This window comes from Globicephala melas, chromosome 3 (genome assembly GCF_963455315.2).
Source record: "Globicephala melas chromosome 3, mGloMel1.2, whole genome shotgun sequence".
Classification (NCBI taxonomy): domain Eukaryota; kingdom Metazoa; phylum Chordata; class Mammalia; order Artiodactyla; family Delphinidae; genus Globicephala; species Globicephala melas.
In genome coordinates this window covers 130,292,697-130,316,576 of record NC_083316.1, presented here as the reverse complement: position 1 = coordinate 130,316,576, position 23,880 = coordinate 130,292,697, and the positions used below count along the sequence as shown (strand labels likewise).

The 23,880-nt window shown below is 42.4% G+C and overlaps 1 protein-coding gene across 11 annotated transcripts in view; it reads right to left on the bottom strand.

The window, feature by feature from the left end:
• Nucleotides 1-12,406: 12,406 nt before the first annotated feature.
• Nucleotides 12,407-23,880, bottom strand: part of MRPL22 (mitochondrial ribosomal protein L22) — a 67,732-nt gene continuing 56,258 nt past the window's right edge. For all 11 annotated transcript variants that reach the window (XM_070045223.1, XM_060296527.2, XM_070045215.1 and 8 more), the window contains one exon: nucleotides 12,407-14,993. The gene's annotated coding sequence lies outside the window, so the exon portion shown is untranslated. The remainder of the gene's footprint in view (nucleotides 14,994-23,880) is intronic.

Below are 23,880 nucleotides of genomic sequence, written 5' to 3'. Positions count from 1 at the left end.
ATGACCCAGCAATTCCACTCCTGGGCATATATCTGAAGAAAATGAAAATACCAATTAGAAAAGATATAAGTACCCCTATGTTCATAGCAGCATTATTTAACTAGCCAAGATATGTAACCAACCCAGTGTCCATCAATAGATAAATGGATAAAGGAGATGTGATATATGTACAAAACATAAAAAGAGTTATAGATACAGAGAATAAAAAGGTGGTGGCCAGGGGAGGAGGGTTAGGGGAGGAAATAAATAGATGAGGGAGACTAAGAGGTACAAACTTACAGTTGCAAAGTAAATGAGTCATGGATATGAAATGTACAGCATGGGGAATATAGCCGATACCTATGTAATATCTTTGTATGGTATTACATAACTAGATTTATCATGGTGAACATTTTGAAAATGTACAGAAATAGCGAATCACTATGTTGTGTAACAGGAAGCAAAAATAGTGTTGTAGCTCAATTATACTTCAAAAACAAAAAAAAACATACCAACAAACTCATGGATAGAGAGATCAGATTTGTGGTTACCAGAGGCGGGGGTCGGGGGAGGGGGAACTGGATGAAGGGAGTCAAAATGTACAAGCTTCCAGTTATAAGACAAATAAGTACTAGGGATATAACGTGCAACATGATAAATATAATTAACACTGCTGTATGTTATATATGAAAATTAAGAGAGTAAATCCTAAGAGCTCTCATCATAAGAAAAAAATTTTTCCTATTTTTTTAATTTTGTGTCTATGTGAGATGATAGATGTTCACTAAACTTATTGTGATAATCATTTCATGATATATGTAAGTCAAATCATTATGCTGTACACCTTATACATTGCTTTATGTCAATTATCTCAATAAAACTTTGTCAATTATCTCAATAAAACTGGAAGAAATGAAAAAAGAAAAAAAAGGTGTTTAGTCCAGAAACCATAAAAAAGTTATGAGGAAAATTAAACCTAATGGTGGCAACAAAGTGTTCGTATGTGACTAAGAAAGGAATACCTCTGAAGCTAAGATTCCTTATTTTAACTATATTGTTCATCATATAGTTATCATATTAGCAAAAATTAGGAATCATCTAAATGTTCAAAATGGGAAAAGTGTTCAATAAATTTCGATGTAGCCCTATGAAAAAATATTATATAGACATTAAGTAATCCTGCCCTAGAAGAATATTTAATGATTTGGCTATTGCTTTCCAAAAATGTTGTTTAAACAACACACAACTATATAAAACATAATAATCCCAATTCTGTAAAAAAAAAAAAAAAGAGAGAGAGATACCTATTTAGATTTATATGCATAGAAAAAAGACTGGAAGGAGAAAATATGCTAACAGATGTCATCTCCAGTGAGTCAGATCATGGATTTATTTCAATTGGTCCCTGGTTACCTAACAGAAATAAGGACAGAGAAAAACAATTTTCTCTATTTCCACCCAAACCATCCAATTAAATTTGACCCATCAAATGCCAGCCTTCTTAAAAAGAAAGCAGGGCTTATTTATTGGAGTTGCAGACAAATAAAGAAAAGTCGGCATCAACTTTATGTTTTTCTAAATGTTCTACTCTTGGTCCCGGGCAGGATGTTTTCAAGATCCTAAGCATGACCCTCAAGCTAATTAATCAACATAAATCACCCTTCGTGAGTCCAGTTTGCCTTGCTCCCAGGTTCCTGCCAAAGAGGCTTGTTCTGAGGAAACCAGAGTGGTCAGGGTAGCCTCAATGTACCCTCCGATCAAAGGAAGGTAACCTGTAGCATCCCAGCCCATTACCTGGGCTTTGTCCTCTCATAGTACACACCTTGCTCCTATCATCATTGGTCTCCCTCTCGCAAAATTGACTCTACAGAAGCAAGGGCATAGTTTTCATTGGTTATTTACTCATATCTAACAACCTGATTGGCACATCTACCATCCAATCAGAACAAGTACAGGCAACAGCTCTACAGGAGTGTTCTGGAGGCCTTCACTGAGTTTGGCATTAATCTTTTAGTTCTGGATCATGGGGAGGGTCAGGGACGTGGTCTTTAAGGAGGACCAGGTCAGCAGGAGTCTTGCAGAGGGATCAGGTGGGTCTCAGAGCAGCATGTATTACCAACCATAGGGATGTAACTCAACATTTTTAACAATCACTAGGGTCACATCAGTGTACAGTACCACCCATAGACTGACAGGAAGGGTCCTACTCTGGCCCCCACATTTTAGAAGACCTCACATGTCAGAAAAAAATATATTCCTTGAAGAACACATGGGCACCTTTGTCCGTCAGTGTTCAACACTATAGCAAGCATGGCCCATTCCCTAAATACCTGCTTTTCAGACCAATGCCATTCAGGCTCCAGAGAAGCAGTTCTGCTCACCTCTTGCCCCATATCCTTGAAGAGATGGCTGAGTCCAAATGCCACGAAGGTTTGTGGATCGTGGCTCTGCTGACATCAAAGACAGGAAGGCAGAGTGCAGGAGGGTTCGTGTGGTGGGAGTGCTTACGTTAGAGAAAAGTCTAATTAATTTGTCAAATCCTTCCACAGAGATAGCATAAATGTGATAGATTCTTGAATAATGAAGTGTAATTTCCCAGTAGTGCTGAGGGTCCATTTTCTTTTTGCTTGTGTTCTAATATGCTATTCACAAATTAGCATGGTATTCATAATTGCACATGGTGACTAACGAATATTTGCCATATTAAACAATTCATCTGTATGTACTATCATGAAAAGACGGCCAAAATGTCTTAAATAAAACAATAAGATGCAGAATAGTATGTACATTATGTTCCCTTTTTTTTTTTTTTTTTAAGTTCATATACACAGAGATACACAATTTGTTTTGTTTTTTTTCTTGCGGTACGCGGGCCTCTCACTGTTGTGGCCTCTCCCGTTGCGGAGCACAGGCTCCGGACGCGCAGGCTCAGCGGCCATGGCTCACGGGCCCAGCCGCTCCGCGGCATGTGGGATCTTCCCGGACCAGGGCACGAACCCGCGTCCCCTGCATCGGCAGGCGGACTCTCAACCACTGCGCCACCAGGGAGGCCCCCACAATTTGAACAAAGTAAATTTCTGGACTTTCTGTCTGGAATTTTCTCTTTCTGGGGGTCCATGAGAGGGCATCTTACTGTATTTCACGCTCTTCTAAAATGTTTGAATGTTTTTTACTGTTCATAGATTACTTTTTCAATTTCAAGAAGTAGTATTTAATAAAAAAGAAATTCCTTATACACTGAGTAAATTAATTTTCTTGTTTATCTATTTTCTGATTTTTCTACATTGAACCTGTATTATTTAGTAACATCTAAACAATTCACTTCTAGTAAATTCATAAAAGCTATAAAAGTTATAGTCACTAGTCACTTTCCCTCATTAGCCCAATGTGCTTCCACAGGATTTTCTGTCTCTATAGCTCAGAATGTGGGTTTCCGGTTATGCTGCGAAAGGAAGCCATGGTGCAGGGTGTGTGTATGACAGAGAGACACAGATACAGAGACAGAGGCTGACAAAAACAGAGACAGAGACAGAGAGACAGACAGAGAACAATCACAACAGCTGACACAATCTCCCCAGAGTAAACCCAGGAAAGCAGCAAAGATAACACCTTGAGAAAAATGTTTCCACCTGGGGGTGTCCAGAGACTCTTCCCAGCATCACTCCTCTGGAAATCACAACTCCAACACTGCTTGGGGAGCCTGGCTAAGAGAAGCTGAGGCAGAGAGAGAACACAGTCCCAGCAGTTGATGGTAGGTTCTTATCAGCCCTTCAGACTGCAGAGGCCACTCACACCCGCCAGCTTGCTAAAACCTCCCCTGTGCCTAAGCTTCCCAGTCATCCCAGCACACACTGCCGGCCCCCTAGCTTTGCACACAAGCTGTCCAAAACTCTGAAACCAAAGCAAGAAGTCTCCACAGTCCTGAGTTTCAGACCTCCAGCTCCAAACTCTTCTCTTTAAAAAATGCCTATTAGCTCCATTTCATCTCATCTCATTCTAAAATCCACTAATTCATTGGGGGAAAGAGAAGCCTTTTGATCTCTGATTGCCTGGCCATTCATAATAGATAACCTGTCTTGGGGGAAAAAAAAGTCACCATTAGCTGTTCCATTTGATATGCCCCAGAGCTTCAGTTATGGAACCCTACTAGTGGAACAGAACTTTATTCTAATGAGGCGAATCAATAACGGATGAGGGGGCAGGGAAGAGCAAGAGAGAGACAGAAAGAAACAGAGAGATTGAGACAGAGACCAAGAGTCCAACCAACAGACATAGAGGGAGGAGTTAGAAACAGAGAGAGGATGAATGGATCAAACCTCCAACAGCCAAACCATCACCTAGGAAGGTTTTTAGCACAATCCTGGTTGTTTTCCAAACTCAAACTCGGTAAAAACTGCCCCGGGACTTCTTACTTCCTTCATCACAGATAAAAATGGGAAGCAGGGCTTCCTTTTCCTGACAGTTCCACAACTGCCTAGACCCTCTCAGCAATGACCTTCCAGTGTGCAGAGCCATTATCTTAAGGGCCTTGGCAGCCGGCAGCCTTGAGAGTGAGCAGTAATGGGGAGTCCGTGCACACTTCAGGATGCTTACGTCATGAAAGTTTAAGTGTAAAGCAGATAAGGTTGGGGGGAAGGAAGCGTGGGGAGGTGGTTCACGGGGAGTGGGGAGAAACCTGGGAACAAGTTCAAAGGAAACACACTTTACTACCAAGGACTTTGAAGTAATCAGCTCTCCTTTAAAGAAAGCTCTGTTACTAGGTCATTTATATGTGTCTTGGGTACAATTTCACTAGTCAAGAAATATGTGTACAGGGTTCAATCACATCAGTTCTGGTGACAGGGGAATGCTTAAGATATCTGAGCAGAAGGTACTCTTCTGGAATATTCTGTTCCAATGCAAAACACTAAATACACACACACACATCAAGTGACCTGACCCCAGGATATTTTCAGAGGCATCCAAAAGCCCCAGCAGAGTGATTGCCCATACCAAATCTTATGTACAGAGGCTCAGTAGCAAAGAAAGTTGGAATTCAACCCGCACAAAAGACGGCTTGCAGAACAGGGCTACGGCATCTGCTTAATTCCTATCAATTTGCTTGGAAAAGCCTGAAAGAGACATTTTTGAGCCCTAAACAGGGTAACTGCAGCTCTCCTCAGAAAATTTGATCAGCAAGCTATTTGCATTCAAAGTCCAAATCTCTTAATCGTGGGTACCATGTTTTCAAATAATGATACCACCTGGAAATTGTACAGCACTTTTGTTTTTAAAGTGCCTTCACCCACCTGGTGTCCCAGTGCTAGCAGCCAGGCAGGGCAGGACACGGAGAAGGAAGCCACTCAAGGCAATGTTGTGCCTAAGGTCACACCTGTGAGAAGTGATGTCCCAACTCTACATGTGGCTGAGTCAGGGACTACTGACTCCACGGATCTTTCTGCGATGCCCGGAAAGCCTTGCACATTGACAGAACCTCACATTTTAAACGTCATTACTCTGCTGGCTCGCATGGGCATTCACATTCACTATCTTTGCTCCTCCTTCCTTCTGCCTGGAACGCTCTTCCCCCGGGGAATAGCCACTCATTATTCACATCTTGGCTCAAATGTCATCTCCCCAGAGGTCTTCCCTAACTACCCTTTCTAGGAGGTAAGTCTTCACTCTGACATCCCTTGCTTTATTGCCTACATAGAATTTAGCACTTTCTGAAATTATTTTCTAAACTGGTGATCATGTTAATCACCTGTTCCCCCAGCAGAACCATGAGGACAGGAACCCTGGCTAGCTTGTGCATCACTATATCCCACATGCCTAGAACAGTGCCTAGTATACAGTAGGTGCCCCCAAATATTTTCTGAATGACTAACCTATTTCATTAATACTCATAACCAACCTTGTAAAACAAACACAAAAGCATTATTATTCCCATTTTACAGATGAGGAAACTGAGGCCCAGAATGATTGACTTGTTCAAGATCTCAGCTAGAAGGTGACAGAGTTGAGAAAAGAGCCTGGGTCTTTGACATCCAATCCACTGCTACCTGCACTCTATAGCTTTTTTATACCAAAAGTTTGAGAAGTCAGAAATTCTTATTAATCAAGAATTACTTTACATACCATTCATTTATTCAACAAAAGATTCTGAGCAATTACTAAATCCAAGAAATATATTAAACACTATGGGAGATAAAAGGATATAGGCAAGATATATTTCCTGCCTTCAAGGAACTTACCATCTTTTAGGGGAGTTAAAATAAGCACACAAATATCAATAAAATAAAATTGAAAGTTGTAAGTGCTGTTATAGACTGAATTGTGTCCACCCCAAAATCCAAATGTTGAAGTCTGAACCCCCAGCACCTCAGAATGTAACCTTACTTGGAGAAGGGCATTTTAAAGAGGTAAAGGTTCAATGAGTTCACACGGGTGGCCCCTAAACCACATAACCATATCTGGAGATGGGCTTCAAAGAATGATTAAGTTAAAATTAGGCCATTTCATATATATACAATGGAATATTAGTCAGCCATAAAAAGAAATGAAATTGAGTTATGTGTAGTGAGGTGGATGGACCTAGAGTCTGTCATACAGAGTTAAGTAAGTCAGAAAGAGAAAAACAAATACCATATGCTAACGCATATATATGGGATTTTAAAAAGCGGTACTGATGAACCTAGTGGCAGGGCAGGAATAAAGACACAGACGTAGAAGAGAACAGACTTGAGGGCAAGGGAGGTAAGGGGAAGCTGGGACAAAGTGAGAGAGTAGCACTGACATATACACACTACCAAATGTAAAATAGCTAGCTAGTGGGAAGCTGCTGCATAGCACAGGGAGATCAGCTCAATGCTTTGTGACGATCTAGAGGGATGGGATAGGAAGGGTGGGAGGGAGGCTCAAGAGGGAGGGGATATGGGGATATATATATATACATATAGCTGATTCACTTTGTTGTACAGCAGAAACTAACACAATATTGTAAAGCATTTATACTCCAATAAAGATGTGAAAAAAAATGAGGCCATTAGGGTAGAGCTCTAATCCAATAGGACTATTGTCCTTATAAGAAAAGGAAGAGACACCAGGGAAGCTAAGGAGAGAGGCCTCAGGAGAAACCAAACCTGCCTACACCTTGATCTTGGACTTTTAGCCTCCAGAACTGTGAGAAAATTAATTTCTGTGTTTAAGCTACTTAATTTGTGTCTCTCTCTCCTCTTCTTATAAGGACATCAGTCACACTGGATTACTAGCCCACCCTGTTCCCGTATAACCTCATTATAACTTAACTAATTATATCTACAACAAAGCTATTTCCAAATAACATCACATTCTGGAGGTCAGGACTTCAATGTATCTTTTGGGGGGAGGGGGGCATTTACAATTCAACCCATAACAATTTGCTGGTTCAATCTTACTCAAAAAGACTCTTTCTAAAACTTTTTCTGGAATTAATGGAAAAGATAAACCCCACAAGGCTTGGGGCTTCCCTGATGGCGCAGCAGTTGAGAATCTGCCTGACAATGCAGGGGACAAGTGTTCGATCCCTGGTCCGGGAAGATCTCACATGCCACGGAGCAACTAAGCCCGTGTGCCACAACTACTGAGCCTGTGCTATAGAGCCCATGAGCCACAACTACTGAGCCTGTGTGCCACAGCTACTGAAGCCCGCGCGCCTAGAGCCCGTGCTCCACAATAAGCCACTGCAATGAGAAGCCCGCGCACTGCAACGAAGAGTAGCCCCCGCTCACTGCAACTAGAGAAAGCCCACGTGCAGCAGCGAAGACCCAATGCAGCCAAAAATAAATATTTTTTTATAATTAAAAAAAATAAACCCCACAAGGCTTGATGTAAAGATTATGTTAACACAGAGTGGTCAGGGCCCCAACAGCCCACCAGTGGAAAGAGACTGGCAGAAAGCAGAGCCTGAAGAGGGAGAGATAGAAGAAATGCTGATGGCTTTCTCTGAGCCCCTGGATCCACCCACACCTGATGCTGGTTTTCCTCAATAGAAAAAAAAAAAAAAAAGAAGAACGGAGCAGGCCGGAGCCGCTGCCATCGCCATGGCCCGTGGTAACCAGCAGGAGCTCACTTGCCAGAAGAATATGAAAAAGCAGAGCGACTTGGTTAAGGGAAAGCGCCAAGCTGACGGGCTTTCTGCTGCCGCCACAAGCAAAGGGACTCAGAGATCATGTAGCAGAAACAGAAAAAGGCAAACGAGAAGAAGGAGGAATCCAAGTAGCTTTGTGGCTTCATGTCCAACCCCCTTGCCCTTCGCCTGTGTGCCTGGAGCCAGTCCCACCACGCTCGCGTTTTCTCCCGTAGTGCTCACAGGTCCCAGCACCGATGGCATTTCCTTTGCCCTGAGTTTGCAGCGAGTCCCTTTTGTGCTTCCTTCCCCTCAGGTAGCCTCTCTCCCCCTGGGCCACTCCTGGGGGTGAGGGGGTTACCCCTTCCCAGTGTTTTTTATTCCTGTGGGGCTCACCCCAAAGTATTAAAAGTAGCTTTGTAATTCAAAAAAAAAAAAAAAGAACTTTTTTTTTTTTTTTTGGTGAAAAAAAGAACCATCCAAAATTCATTCTCCAACAGACAGCATCAGCAGGTAAAAACTACAGCGGTTTCTCTGTAGATCATACATTCACAAGGTATTAGTACCTTAACAAGTGAGAAAGCTTCTGGTATATTTTCTGTAATAATATCCACTTCACAGTGTAAACAGGTACTATTATTGTGTTCACTTACAATTCCAGAAGGAAAGGCACAACTCGGCAAAACAAATTTTTTTGGATCCTAAAGTCAGGTGCAATTACCGAGAGATAGACTTGAGAACAGTCGCAATCCACTTTTCCACATAGAAGGGCAAAGACTTCACCCAGAAATGTGGGTCTTTCTTTCTCCTTCCTTGTTAAATCCTCAAAAGTAACGCTTCATCATCTGCTTAATATCACATAGACAAAAGAGGGATTAAGAAAAAAAGAATCACAACAACATCTTGAACTTCCAGTTGCTCCCATCAAAACATCAACTCTTAGGTTTACAACTGGGCCTAGGAACACTTCAGTGGTCATCAAATAAGAAAATAGAGACTATAGCTACAAAAATAACACATGAATGAGGTAGATAATTAAAGCTTTCACATCCACTACTTGCCTGTTCCAACTTGGTAGCCTTCATGCAATACTCAGAAGAAAAAATATATATATTCATAATTACTTGGCATAAGTCACAATCAAGGAACTTCTGGTACAAATTAGTATAAGAAGTTATTAGTTACTAGACTTAACTGAACTAGGGGTTAAGTCCGGAGAAGTGAAAAAGAAACATCATTCCAGGTAGGAATGCTTGGCATATAGTTAAGTGCTCAATTATGATTTTTTAATGAATTGTTAAGGAAATGGAATGATAGAAGACCATATATGTTTGGGGAGAACCAAGAGACCAATTTGACTACAGGGATCTCACTGAGACTCTGTACACTTTATTTTTATTTTTTCTAATTTTATTGAAGTATAGTTGATTTACAATGTTAATTTCTGCTGTACAGCAAAGTGCCTCAGTTATACATATATATATTCTTTTTCATATTCTTTTCCATTATGGTTTATCATAGGATATGAATATAGTTCCCCATACTACACTGTAGGACCTTGTTGTTTATCCATTCTATACATAATAGCTTACATCTGCTAACCCCAAACTCCCAATCCATCCCTCCCTCAGACTCCCTCCCCTCTGGCAACCACACCTCTGTCTGTTCTCTATACCTGAGTCCATTTTGTAGTTATGTTCATCTGTACACTTAAAATGTGGAAATTGTATGTTATGTGAATTGTATCTTAATAAAGCTGTTTAAAAAACTGTCAAAAAAACCCCAGTTATTCAGGTTATTACATTCTCTCTGTTCATTAATCCAATATAATTGGATAACTTAAAACCAACAGTCCAACTAATAAAGAAAATAAAATCAATAAGATTTGACAAGTACACGACAGCAGGAAAAGGAAAGACAAAGCTACCTCCAAACTCAAGTTATTGGGAGGAAGTAGGGACGAGAATGGACAAAGGGAAGTCTATAGGAAGAGTAAGTTTGGGAGGGAAAGTAATGAGGTTGGTTTTGGATTTCGTGAGCTTAAGATTCTAGGATGACACGAATGGAGCTATATTCTATAGGACATAGGAAACATAAGATCAGGATCCATGGGAGAAAAGATTTACCTCCCATAAGTGCGATTCGTGCTAACACAGAGGGGTGTGTCAGAGTTCAGTGCAGGGAACCAAAGTCACTCTACGTGTCAAGCAGAAGGAGATTTAATACAGGGAATTAATTACTCAAAAAGAAAAAAAAAAGAGCACTGGAAGGCTAGAAAGGGTAGAAGTCAGGGGGTCTCCAAGAGACTGGGGAGATCAATGACATGCTACCATAGCTGCAATCCCACCTGCTGCCACCCCTGCGCCTAAAGCCCCTGGAGGCTGGTGAGTAGGCGTTGGGATGCTGAGTGAGTCACCACGGCGGCCTCTTAACACATTTCCACCACCTTGACTCTCAATGGCCATGGCTGCAGAGAGATCTCATGCAAGGGCAATGAATTGGGGGAACTTATCTTGCATCTGGAATCCTAGCTGCAAGAAAGATGAGTTACCTTTCCAATCTCTCCAGGTAGAAGGAAGAGGAAATGGCAATTGAGAATGCCAAGGCATGGCTTCTACTACAAGGGATATATGAATACGATGACAGACTAGGTAAAAGAGCAACTAATTCTCAGTGTGATCACTGTACAGCTTTCAACAAGTGCTTTCACACACTGAGTCTGTTTCTCCATCTCTAAAATGAGGCAACTGAACTAAGCAATTTGTAAGGTCCTCTTCAGCCCAGCTCTTTTAGATGTCTGTGAAAGCCACGCAAGTCCTGACCTAGAGTTAAACAATTTTCTTCCTGGGAGTATTAACTTCCCAGCCAACAGACCAGCCCCACACATTTGAACATAATCATTAAACACCTGGCAAGAAGTGCCACCCCACATTCAGTTTAGTAACTCACATTCCAGTCCAATTACTGTGTGCTTCATAAGCAAGTACTTATTAGAATACAGTTGTTTCTCTGAGCAAGCAGTATTTTTAGAAGGGAAATTACAATGATTATCTTCCAGATATAGGCATGAATAATATAATTATTCCTCCTCTCTCTCTCACTGTTAACGTTTCCCTTCCAGGCTGTCTTAGATGGGAGGCTTCTAGCCAGTGGCTCAATGCAGTCACCTTTCCCACTCTGGACCCTTTTGCCCCTTCAACTTAGGATCCTCCCTATCTCTTTATCAAAACACATCTGTCCTGGGTCCTAGAGGAGCTTAGGGATTTGACAAGGGTCCTACTTATTACCTCTTCTTCTCTGACTTATGACTGCATGTGAAGTTGGAGGGAATTTGGGGGGAGAGACAAGCAGCACACTGACAATGAGGCAACTGTATGGTTTGGAGCATCTGTGACCTCTCTCTGGGTCTCTGAATCCCCACCTCTACATTAAGAGGATTGGATTAGACCAGGAATTCTTAACCTGGGAGACATGGGCAAGCTTTGGGGGATTTAAGGATAAGCCTAAATTATATGAAGTAGGTCATGTGTGTAAGGAACATTCGTGTCCCCAGTTTCTATTTGGGGGAATAATGTGGTCATATCAGCACCACAGCAGAGCAAGTGATCTAGCTAAAGCAATCAGTGCTCTCTATTTCCTGGCAAGGGTACTGGTTTGGAGACGAGCATGTGCCTAAAACTTCCAACCAGATCCAATCTTGTGACTTTTATTGGGAATGCTAAAACAGAGACATTCTTTCCTGCTAGACATATACTATTAAGAATGAATTGCCAGGAGCTTCTACCAGCCATCTTGGAACCCACAGGGGAGCCAGCCTTGGGATAAAGCTGACACAGTAGGAGGCAGAGCAGAGAGACAGAAGAAATGAGTCTTGGCGAAATTGTTGAAGTGCTGGATCAAGGTTCACCTGATAACCCTAAAGTTTCTAATTACATAAACCAGTAAATTTCCTCCACTGTTTAAGCTGCTCTGAATAGGGCTTCTTCTGTAACTTGAAATTAAAAGCAACTTAAATGATAGGATTATGTTTATCTGTGAAATGCTCTAAGGAGAGAAGCCACAGTTTTCAGGAGATCTTCAAAGGAATCTGTGACCCTCCAAAATATTTTAAATCCTTAAACTAGGAAAATCTTTAAGGTCTCTTTGCAGCATTAGCGTTCTGAAATCTTATGACTCTATGAAATTCTAAATTGTTGGTTTGACTGATAATGTGTAACTCACCCATTCTAAAAATAGCTTTTTTAGAAACAAAGTTGATTTTTTCCATTACAAAAAAAAAGATGCTTATTACAGAAACTTGTAAACTATAGGAAAAAAAACTAAACAGAAAGACAACCACTGTTAATATTTCTGAAGTTTCCACGCAATATTTTTATTTTTCTATGCATAATCTTAGGGAGATTTTCATACAGCTGAGTTTACACTATATGTGCAATTTTGTATCACACTTTTTTCACTTGACATTATCATATTGTTCCCACATCACTATAAACCTTTTGTGAACAGCCTTTTTTAACGACTTCTTAACATTCTGTTGAATGAATATTCTATAATTTACTTTATCGTTCCCCAAATGTTTGGCAAAATGAGGTTGTGCCCAGGTTTTGTTTTTGCTTGTTTATTTTCTTGGGTTTTTTGTTCTGTTTTGTTTTTGCTATTCTATTTCCTTTTATAACAGAAGCCTCCTTGCTGAACGTAAAGGAAGGAGGCACTGGTCCTGGAGTGCCTATCACGATGTCAGACCTCGTGGGGAAAGAGGTGGAGTGCCATCTGGACACGGGGCAGCCTCTGCCTGGCCATGGAGACAACTCCTGGGTCCTACATCAATCCAATGTTAAGCCACCTCTGTCCCTCTCATACTTCTTCCATTTGGATGGGGCGCCACAGGCAGCATTCCTGGCCTCTCTCCACCTTGAGATGGAGTGTCTGCCCTGATCGGTGAGCTTGGGAAGGAGCCCCTTTCACGGAGGACCAGCACAGCCCTCTGTTCCCTCCTCCTTGTTTTTAGCAGGTCAGGCCCCAGTTTGGGCAGCTCTGCAGTGATCCAGCTTTGTCTGTAACAGGGTGAGCAGTCTCATTCTGTTGTCCAGCAATAAAGATTCCCTTTAATCTCCAAAATCTGTCTGATTGGGATAAAGGTGATATTTTGGTCACCTATCTCCTTAGGTTTTGTCTAATTTTTCCATTGGTTCAAGCAAAGAAGAAGGATGCTATTTATCCAACCCCTTCAAAACTACAACTAAGACAACAATCTCCTCCACTGTTGCTGAATTTCTTCTGTCCTCATCCCACAAGCAGGCTGTTGGGATTTGGGATTCTGTTTAGAGGACTTAGCTGAAGGTAAAACTTCTTGCTACCTGTGGATCTCGGCAATCAGTACTATGCTCAGACAGATACCACAGATAATAGAATTTACTATTATTTACAACAGCCACTCCTGTTTCTTGAGTGGTAATCATGCACCCTGCATTGAGTTAGATGCTTTACACACTTAGTTCAGGCTAACAAAAACCCTATGAGGCAGGCAGTCACCTCCATTTTACAAGTGAGGAAGCCACAGCTCAGAGAGGTCCCGTAACACCCAGACTCACACCGGCAGCAGTGGCCAGGCTAGGATCCACACTTAGATTAAAGCCCATGCTGAAAGCCCATGCTCTTAACCTCTTGGCAGCCCAGTGGGTTCCTCTGAGGAGGGGTCAGGACAGTGGGAGGCAAAGGAGGAAGGACCCCCATACTCCCTCAACACTCAGGCCAGGGAACTGCACCAGGCTCAGAGCCCCAGCAGAGCCGTTATCTTTCCCGAGGCCACCTCCACAGGGTCAGTGTGGTTTAAAGGGAACTGCGGCGGCGGTGGGGGGGGGGTTGCTATTTATTTTGGGCTTCTGTTTTTTGCGGTAAAATTCATATAACATAAAACTCACCGTTTTAAGTTGTACAATTCAGTGGCATTTAGTACATCCACAATGTGTGCAATCACCACCTCTATCTAGTTCCAGAACATTTTTATCACCCCGGAAGCATACCTCATTACACAGTCATTCCCCATCCCCTCCTCCCTCAGCCTCTGGCAAGCACTCACCTGCTTTCTGTCTCTATGGGTTTACCTTTTCTGAATATTTCATAAGAATGCAATTACCTGTAGATTTCTCATGGGTGATAATAGCTCACAACTCACTCATTCTGTAGCTAGGGAAGCAGTCCTCAAAGCACAGGGTAGAAAGAATTCTCCTCTCGCTGCCTACCCTGACTTCCTAGTTTGCCACTGAGCTGAGCACCCACCCCCTCTCCCTACCTCCCTTATACCTTCACTCTAAAAAACAAAAACTTTCCCAACCAATGAACCGATGACTAGGAAATCTAATGACTCAACCCTTCTTCTCTTGGCTCAAGAAGGTCAAGGCCAAAATGACAGAGTTTTAATCACAGTTTCAATTTCATTACTTGTGATTGGTCCGTTCATATTTTCTATTTCTTCCTGGTTCAGTCTTGGAAGGTTATACCTTTCTAAGAATTTGTCCATTTCTTCCAGGTTGTCCATTTTATTGGCATAGAGTTGCGTGTACTAGTCTCTTAGGATGCTTTGTATTTCTGCGGTATCTGTTGTAACTTCTCCTTTTTCATTTCTAATTTTATTGATTTGAGTCCTCTCCCTCTTTCTCTTGATGGAGAAACAGTACGGAGGTTCTTTAAAAAACTAAAAGTAGAATTATCATATGACCAAGCAATCCCACGACTGGGCATATACCCAAAGAAAACCATAATTCAAAAAGACACATGCAGGGCTTCCCTGGTGGCGCAGTGGTTGAGAGTCCGCCTGCCGATGCAGGGGACGCGGGTTCGTGCCCTGGTCCGGGAAGATCCCACATGCCGCGCAGCAGCTGGGCCTGTGAGCCATGGTCGCTGAGCCTGCGCGTCCGGAGCCTGTGCTCTGCAACGGGAGAGGCCACAACAGTGAGAGGCCTGCATACCGCAAAAAAAAAAAAAAAAAAGATACATGCACCCCAATGTTCATTGCAGCACTATTTACAATAGCCAGGTCCTGGAAGCAACCTAAATGCCCATCAACAGATGAACGGATAAAGAAGATGTGGTACATATATACAATGGAATATTACTCAGCCATAAAAAGGAACGAAATTGGATCATTTGTAGAGACGTGGATGGATCTAGAGACTGTCATACAGAATGAAGTAAGTCAGAAAGAGAAAAACAAATACCGTATATTAATGCATATATGTGGAACTTAGAAAAATGGTACAGATGAACCAGTTTGCAGAGCAGAAATAGAGACACTGATGTAGAGAACAAACGTATGGATACCAAGGGGGGAAAGTGGAGGGGGGGCAGTGGTGGTGGCGGTGGTAGAATGAATTGGGAGACTGGGATTGACATGTATACACTGATGTGCATAAAATGGATGACTAATAAGAACCTGCTGTATAAAAAAATAAATAAAATTCAAAAGTTAAAAAAAAAAAAAGAAGACCAAAATGGCACTGATTATGTCAGAAGTTCAGCAGTCCAAATAGCCTGGGCTCCTACAGGAGTCCTCAGTCAATGAGCACACAATTCCACTGTCATGTCCACTTCCACCCATGCTAGCCTTCACCCTTGGCATAGGAGCTCTGAACACTGTATACATTCTTAGAATGTGTTATCTCTTCTTTCAAGATGAATTCAAGTCTTCCTGAAGTAGCTATGGAAGTAAGCAGTGAGCCTGGTTCATCATTCCTGTCTGTGAATGGAGAAGGTTGGAGAAGGCACAGGAGAGCTTCAGAGTTACTCAAAATGAGACTGCCAGAGTACAGAGTAGGAGAGGCAGAGAAGGACTGACTGATGGGAAGTCAGGACCAATGAGGCCAACAGGGATGGAGGGATTCTGTGCTGGAAAAGGACTTCTACATCTTTCAGGACCATCCTGTGGAAATATGAATTGAGACAGAGACCACCTGGCTGTCTCTGGGAAATTATACAGGCACACAGCATTTCCCTGGAATTTCTCTCCTGCTCTGCACCTGACATGAAGAAAAAGGTATCCACCAAGGACTTATAAATTCCAAAAAGTTCCTAGGTCGGTTCCAAATTCTCTGCATCTCAGCCCAACAAGAGAACTACCTATATTCACATGACAGAGAAGAGGAAGGAGGGAGCCGTAACAGGAGAACTGGGACAGATGAGACACAGCAGCCCTTGGTCCTACGGTGTCCCCTCCTGCCTTTTCTGAGTAGCATTCTGTGAACCTGAATGTCCAATCAGGATCATGAAGGCTTCTCGCTCTCATTAATCGTAGAACTCATGTCACGCCCACCACCATCACCCACCCCCAACATACACACACACACACACAACCCTCCAGTATCACTAAGTCAGTAGGCAAACACCCAGGATCTCTTTGGGAGGTTACCATTCAATGGATTGAAAATACAGAAATGAGTGTTCTGTAGCTAATAATCCTAACCCTAGAGGCTGAACTGGGAGCACAGAACACTCACCCCTCCACTGACACCCTGTTTCCTAGGGCTGCCACAACAAATTACCACAAACTGGGAGGCTTAAAACGACATAAACTTATTGTCTCATAGTTCTAGAGGCTAGAAGTCCAAGATCAAGGTATTGACAGGGCCATGCTCCCTCCAAAATCTCTAGGGAAGAATCCTTCTTGGCCTCTTCTGGTTTCTGGCGGTTATTAGTAACCCTTGCCGTTCCTCGGTTTGTGGCAGCATCGCTGCAATCTCTGCCTCTGTCTTCACATGGTGTTCTCCCTATGTGCCTATGTACACATGTCCCTCCTCTGATAAAGACACTAGTCATTGGATGAGGGCCCACCGTAATCCACCATGAGCTCATCTTAACTTGCAAAGACCCTATTTCCAAATAAGGTCACATTCACAGGTTCAGGGAGTTAATATTTGAAGACATCTTTTGGGGTAACATAATTCAACCCCCCACACCCTCTAATAAGGACCAAACCAGAGGCCTGTGGCATGTTAACAATAGAAAGAGTTCCTATTATCGGTTCCTTGGACCTCAAAAATATATCAATACTACAAAACAGAAGTATTTATTTAGCACTTACCAAGTGCCAAGCATTGTGCTATTTTACATGGATTTTCTTGTTAATCCTCAAATTGACTCTGTGAAGTAGGAACTATTATTAGTCCCATCTAAAAAGTGAAGAAATTGGAGCTTTAGAAAATTAAGTAACTTACCCAAGGAATATAGTGATCGATCCAGGATTTGAACCCAACTCTCTCTGACCCCAAAGCCCACCAAATTTCTTCCATGCTTTATTTTTCACGCCAAGCTGTGCGATTTGGGGCAAGTAAGTACCCCTCTCTGGGGCTTCAGTAGCCCTATCTGTAAAAATGATCAGTTCCCCTAGTCTTCTAAGGGCTCTTCCCGCTATGAGTCCAGAGCTCTTTGAGTCTTTTCACCCAGGGTGAATAACCACTCTGGCCAGCTGCTCCACTTTTAAAATCCACTGCAGAAAGGTCTGCTCCCTGACCCCCTCCCCTCCCCTCCCCTCCCCTCCCTTCCCCAGCAGCCAGACATCTTGCAGACGTCATGTTTATGCATGATTCAAATAAACAGGACTGCAAATAACTTTTCCAAACTCCAATACCGGGTTCTGACAGCCTCATCAGAAGCAGGAATCATTTCTAGCTGCACATACACTTCAGAGAGAGCCTAACTGACCCACAGGGAAAGACCAGCTCCACCAGCAACACACATCTTTACAGCACTTGGGGAAAAAAACAAACAAACTTGGATTTCTAATTGGTTTCTCATCAGCTGTATGCTTCTGGAGCTAAGCAAGAACCATCAAGTATGCAAAGTCTTTCACTTGACTTAAATGAAAGTTCAGGTTCCAATTCCACATTTCCTGACCCCCTCCTCCTGGCATTCTTCCTCTGCTTCTCACTCCACTTTCTAACTAGGTCACATATGTGGGGCTCTAAACATCACCACAGGAGAGAAGCAAGCAAGGGAAGGGGATGGGGAATAACTAAAAGATTAGGGGCAGTAAAGGAGCTGGTGGAAACATAAAGAACATCACTAAGAGGAGCTGGACCCAAAATGATCACAAAATCATAAGATGAATCACATTTATTGGATGCTACTGGTTTCAGGCATATTTTCTCTTGTAAAGCTCTCAACAATTGAGAGGCTGCTATGTATGGTCCCACTTTACAGATGAAAAACCCAAGGCTCAGCTAGTAAATGAGATTCAGGACCATGTGTGGCTGATTCCAAAGCCTCTTTCTTCTATAATCCTGGAGCCCCCAGGGACCACAAAGAATAAAACAGTCCCTGTTTTGCAGTTTACACTGCTCTTGGTGTCACAGCTGCCAACTTCCAAGAGTATATTCTCTACTTTTTCTCATGGAGGAAGAGACAAGATTTTGCTTTAATGAAGCAATTAACAGATAAGATTACCTCAGATCCGGAGTCTCAGACAGAATCAACGCTTGTCAAGAAAGTGGTCATCTTCACTCTCCGCTCTCCTCCCTCTGGCTCCTGCGGCAATGTCAAAATCAAGGACTAAAGGATTGCTGAAACCTCTTGAAGTGACAAGATTTTACTGCCCTAAGCTACACTCCCCATCCCCTCCCAGCAAAGTTGCACGTTGTGCAAACCTACGCTCACGTCCTGGCTCCCTGAGCCTCCCTCATCTGTACGGTGAGGGTGACACTGCTGTATACATCCTGAATCCCACAGCTCCTCACTCCACCAATCCCTGAGGCCCTATCCAACCCCAATCTCCTGCAATAGCCACCTAATTTATCTCTTGTCTTTCACCCTTGCTCCCTTTAGCCACGCTGTCTACCCAGCAGACACAGCGATCCTTTTAAAATGTAAATTAAGTCACGTAACTGTCTTGATCAAAACCCTCCAGTGGCATCTCATCATGCCTAGAATTTAAAAAACGCGTTGTCGTGGGGTAATTCCCTGGTGGTCCCGTGGTTAGGGCTCCACGCTTCCACTGCAGAAGAGCGGAGAATGAAGATGACCACTCCTTCCAAGCGTTGATTCTGTCTGAGACTCCGGATCTGAGGTAGTCTTATTTGTTAATCACTTCATTAGAACAAAGTTTTGTCTCCTCCTCCATAAGAAAAAGTAGAGAATATACGGTCCCGTGGTTAGGGCTCCGCGCTTCCACTGAAGCAGGTACAGGTGACCAGGGAACTAGGATCCTGCATGCCACGTGTCTCAGCCAAATAAAATAAAAAATAAGATAAAATAAAATAATAAAATAAAACAAAATACTCTATGTCGTGGTCTCCAAAGCCCACTCCTGCCTGCTTCCCTTACACTCTCCGCCTTGATCCCTCCACGCCAGCCACGTGGGCACCTTCTATGGATAGTTCCTGAAACTGCCAAGTCATAGCTGTCTGCACTAGCTGGTCCTTCCGGCCGGCATTCTCTTCCCCAGAGTTTCACACGCTTCCTTCCTCACTTCATCTGGGTGTCTACTCAAATGTCCCTTCTCCAGAGAAGCTTTCCCTTGCCTCCCCAATTGCAGCTTCCCTAGCAAACTCTAAAAGCTTCTTTGCCTCATTTTTTTCAGAACATTTATCACTACTTAAAATTTTACAGGAGTATAAATTGTTATGATTGGTCACTTCCACTAAAATATAAGCTCCGTGACAAAAGAAGTCTTGTCTGTGTCGCTTATTCAATACTTGTCAAACAGTAGGTGCTTAATAAATATTAGTATAATGAATGAATGAATGAGACCACATAAGTTTTGGCAAAGACTGCTAGCTGTCTCCAATATCCATTCTCCCCTCTTCCTTTAAGTAATCAAAACCCCAAGCTGTAGTTCAACACATTACCACCCACCTAAAGACTATGTTTCCCAGACTCCCTTGCAGCTAGGTGTGTCTGTGTCACTAAGTTCTAGCCAATTAGGGTTGCCAGACAAAATACAGGATGTCCAGTTAAATTTGAATGTCAGATTAACAACCAGTAATTTTTTACTATAAGTATGCCCCAAATTATAAGTCCAATAATTTTTTTAGTATAAGTATGCCCCATTAGGACAAAAAAAGTATTGGTTGTTTATCTGACATTCAAATTTAACTGAGTGTCCTATATTTTTGTTTCCTAAATCTGGCAACTCTATGGCCAACAGAATATAAGAGAAAATAATGTCCACAACTCCGAGGTCACACCCTTAAAACTAGGGGACATGTCCTCACTTTCTTTTCCCCTCCTTGTTGGCTGAAACACAATCGTAGAGGAGGTGTGAGTCATCTTTGACCCTGTAGACCAGGAGTCCAGGCCTCAGGCTGATATGATAGAACAGTGCTGCTCTGCTCTCCAGATCCACCTGCTAGCTCAGACTTGTACATGAGAGAAAAACTACCTTCTGCTTCATTAAAGCCTCTGTTATTTTGTTCTCCATTAAAGCAGCTAAATCAATATCAGAACAAATGCAAAATTATGAATTATGGTAATTTGTGTGTCTGTTAGATCATCAGAAAGCCTCAATAAATGTTTATTTCCTCTTCTCCTCACTAACAGCGTTGTCCCCTCTTTACCAAATTTCACAGCCCTGTTTTGAAGGAATTTGGCATCTTTATGCTTTATCAGCAGCTCTTGCAAGTGCAGACTGTTTCAAAGCGGGGCTGCAGGAATTCAGCAGCCATCAGAGGCTGTGCACCCTCTTGGCCTCTGAGGAGAGGGGCTCAAGGTGAAGCTTAATCATAGGGTAAAATTAGGCAAAGGGACCAATAAGATTTTCAGTTCTCCCAGCACTGATTGCCAGCTGCCTGGAGAAGCTCCGGAGTTCCCTGACACACAGCTCTGAGTCCTGGAAATACTCTCATCTATGGAAACCCAGGAAAAAGAGAAGCAGCTGAGAGTCCTTCTGCACGGGGGTCACCATCAGCTCAGCCACAGTCACAGACGCCCAGACCGGGGAGGAACCTCCGGGTCTCCGTGGCAAGTGCCCTCCTCCACGCCCATCCACTGCTCCCCACACCTTCAGATGGCTGATCTCTGCTCCAATGTCACCTCTTTAGAGATACCTCCCCTGGCCACTCCATCTAAAGGAGAAGCCCCGTCACCCTCCATTCCTGCCTTGAACTTTACAGCATCTATCTCTTCCTATTGATATTATATATCTACTGGGTTATCGTCTGCCTTCCCCACTGAAAGGTAGGCTCCCTGAGGGCAGGGAATTTGTCTCTCTTATTCACTGTTTCACACCCAGCACCTCAGACAGTGCCCAGGCGATGAAGAGGTACTGGATAAATATTTTTGAATAAACAAATAGAAGACAGATACGCGTACAGATATAGATCTAGATGTAGATATAGATCTAGATATAAATATAGACATATCGGGGTCACCAACAAACCAAGCAGATTTAACCAATGGCTTCCAGCACAGGGTGACAAGAAAAGTGACAAAACCTCCATGTGCATGATAATACTGATGTTTCGTTAAAGAAAACTCAGCTTTTAGTGTAAGGTTTGACTCCCTATTGACATAGAAACCTCTGCTGGGTAGAGATAATGTTTGCACAGAATGTGAGAGCCAAAGGCATCTGAAGTTCAAGTCCCTGATGGGGAAAGAGAGCCCAGAGAGATGATGGGGTCACACTAACAGTAGCAAGTAATATCTACAAAGCACTTTTTAGTTTTGGAAGCATCTTCACTTCCTTATTTCTCACTTGATCCTCACAACAATTCTACTGGGCAAGTGGTGGTAATATTAATAGCATTATATTATTTACAATTGCCAAAGTATGGAAGCAACCTAAGTGTCCATCAACAGGTGAATCGATAAAGAAAATGTGGTATATATATACAATGGAATATTACTCAACCATAAAAAAGAATTTAAATTTTGCCATTTGCAGCAACATGGTTGGACTTGGAGGGCATTATGCTAACTAAGTGAAATACATGAGACAAATATTGCATGATATCACTTATATGTGGAATCTAAAAAACTACAACAAACAAGTGAATAAAACAAAAAAGAAGCAGACTCACAGATATAGAAAACAAACTAGTGGTTACCAGTGGGAGAGGGAAGGGGGAAGGGGCAATATAGGGGTAGGGGAAGAAAAAGGGTTATTATGGGACTACATGAAATCATGTGTTTGAAACTTGAAAACTGTAAAGCAGTATAGAATTTAAAGAATCTTTCATTCAGTAAAAAATAATACAATGCAATAAAATAAAATTAAAATGTTGGTAGCATTATAATTATATTGAAATACAATAATTAACCTCCTGAACTGTGCACTTGAAAATGGCTAAGATGGTAAATTTTATGTTATGTGCATTTCACCACAACCAGAAATTAAAATTATATATGGGTATATATATAAAACTATTAGCCACAACTCTATTTTGTACATAAAGCCAATAAAGCTCAGAGAGGCTGTGATTTGTAAAACTCACACAGTAAGGGATGTGTGGGGAAGCCAGCCTCACATCAGGACTTGCTCTGGACCTTTTCTACAGGGAGAGGGAAACTTCACAAACATGCCAAGAACCAACCTCAAGCTAGAAGATCAGTGCCCTGAGTTTTCTAAGGAAGCTTCTAATACAGTTAATCCAGCACAGCTGTTCATGCAACTCTGCTGGAGAGGCCTGCCTCCTGCGTGATACTGTGCCGAGGGGTAGCTGATCCAACAGACAACAGCTCAGTACAGACTTGCGTGTCATTTACTCTCATTTCATGACAATTAATTTGCTTGGGGACCAAGGGTGTTCAGTAGTTACATTAAGATGCAAAGAAAAAGTAAACATTCATGCATCCTTTATCTCCTCATTTCAAGACAGATAAGTCCCATCAGTGTCTGCAGAAGATATTCTCATTGACATTGTTTATCTGTTCCACTTGACTCCAAATTACACTTGAGAAACAAGAACTATCATACCACGGTGTTTTTATAAAGCAGTGATGACTACAGGGGGCCAGATATTGAAGAGAAAACATCTAGCCTGAGATTCTACTGCAGCATAAACTCAGTGAGACATGGCACAAAGAATCAGGCCCAAACATGCAGGAGAGCAAGAAAGCCTTCCTGGAAAAACCCATCGGGGCTTGAGTCCCTGCTTAATACGCAGCACTGTGCACGTTGGATTTCATTTCATGTGCCAACTTTTCTCCAACATCTAAATCACTGTGTTAAGAAAGAGTCTGAAGCCTAATCAGAAGTTACAGTCATAGCATGGAGCATAGGACATCATAAGTACCTGTGTTCTGATCCTCCTCCAGCTCTCCCACCTCACTTAGATCATGCATCTCTCTTTCATACCGGCTGTCTGGTCTTGATTCAATATCAGGCTGCTCAAGATAGGGTGGCAAAATGGTTAACTTTGGAACCAAAGAGAGTTACATTGGAATCTCAGCTCCATCACTTACCACTTACATGACCTTGGGAAGTTACCTAACCTCCCTGATCTTGTTTTCTCATCTCACAAAAGGGGAATAATATTGCCTACCCCATAAGATTGTTGTGTGAATTAAATGAGATATTTTGTGCAAAGCACTGGGTACAGTGCCTGGTGGCAGCAAGGGTTCAATAACTGGGCTATTCATGATGCCCTATTATGCCTTGCACTGTTAACCCCAGAGCACATTTTCAATAAGCATTTATTAGCGGTTATCTCAGGGTCATGAGAATGAATGATCTCTTGGTTGGTTTTTACTGTACTTCACTCAACACGAATTATGCTTTATTGAGCACATATTATGTGCTAGACCCTGCTGCACGTGGTTTGTGTCTCAACTCATCTAATCCTCACACAGTCCAATCATTCTGTGGGTGGGGGGAACAGGAACACGCA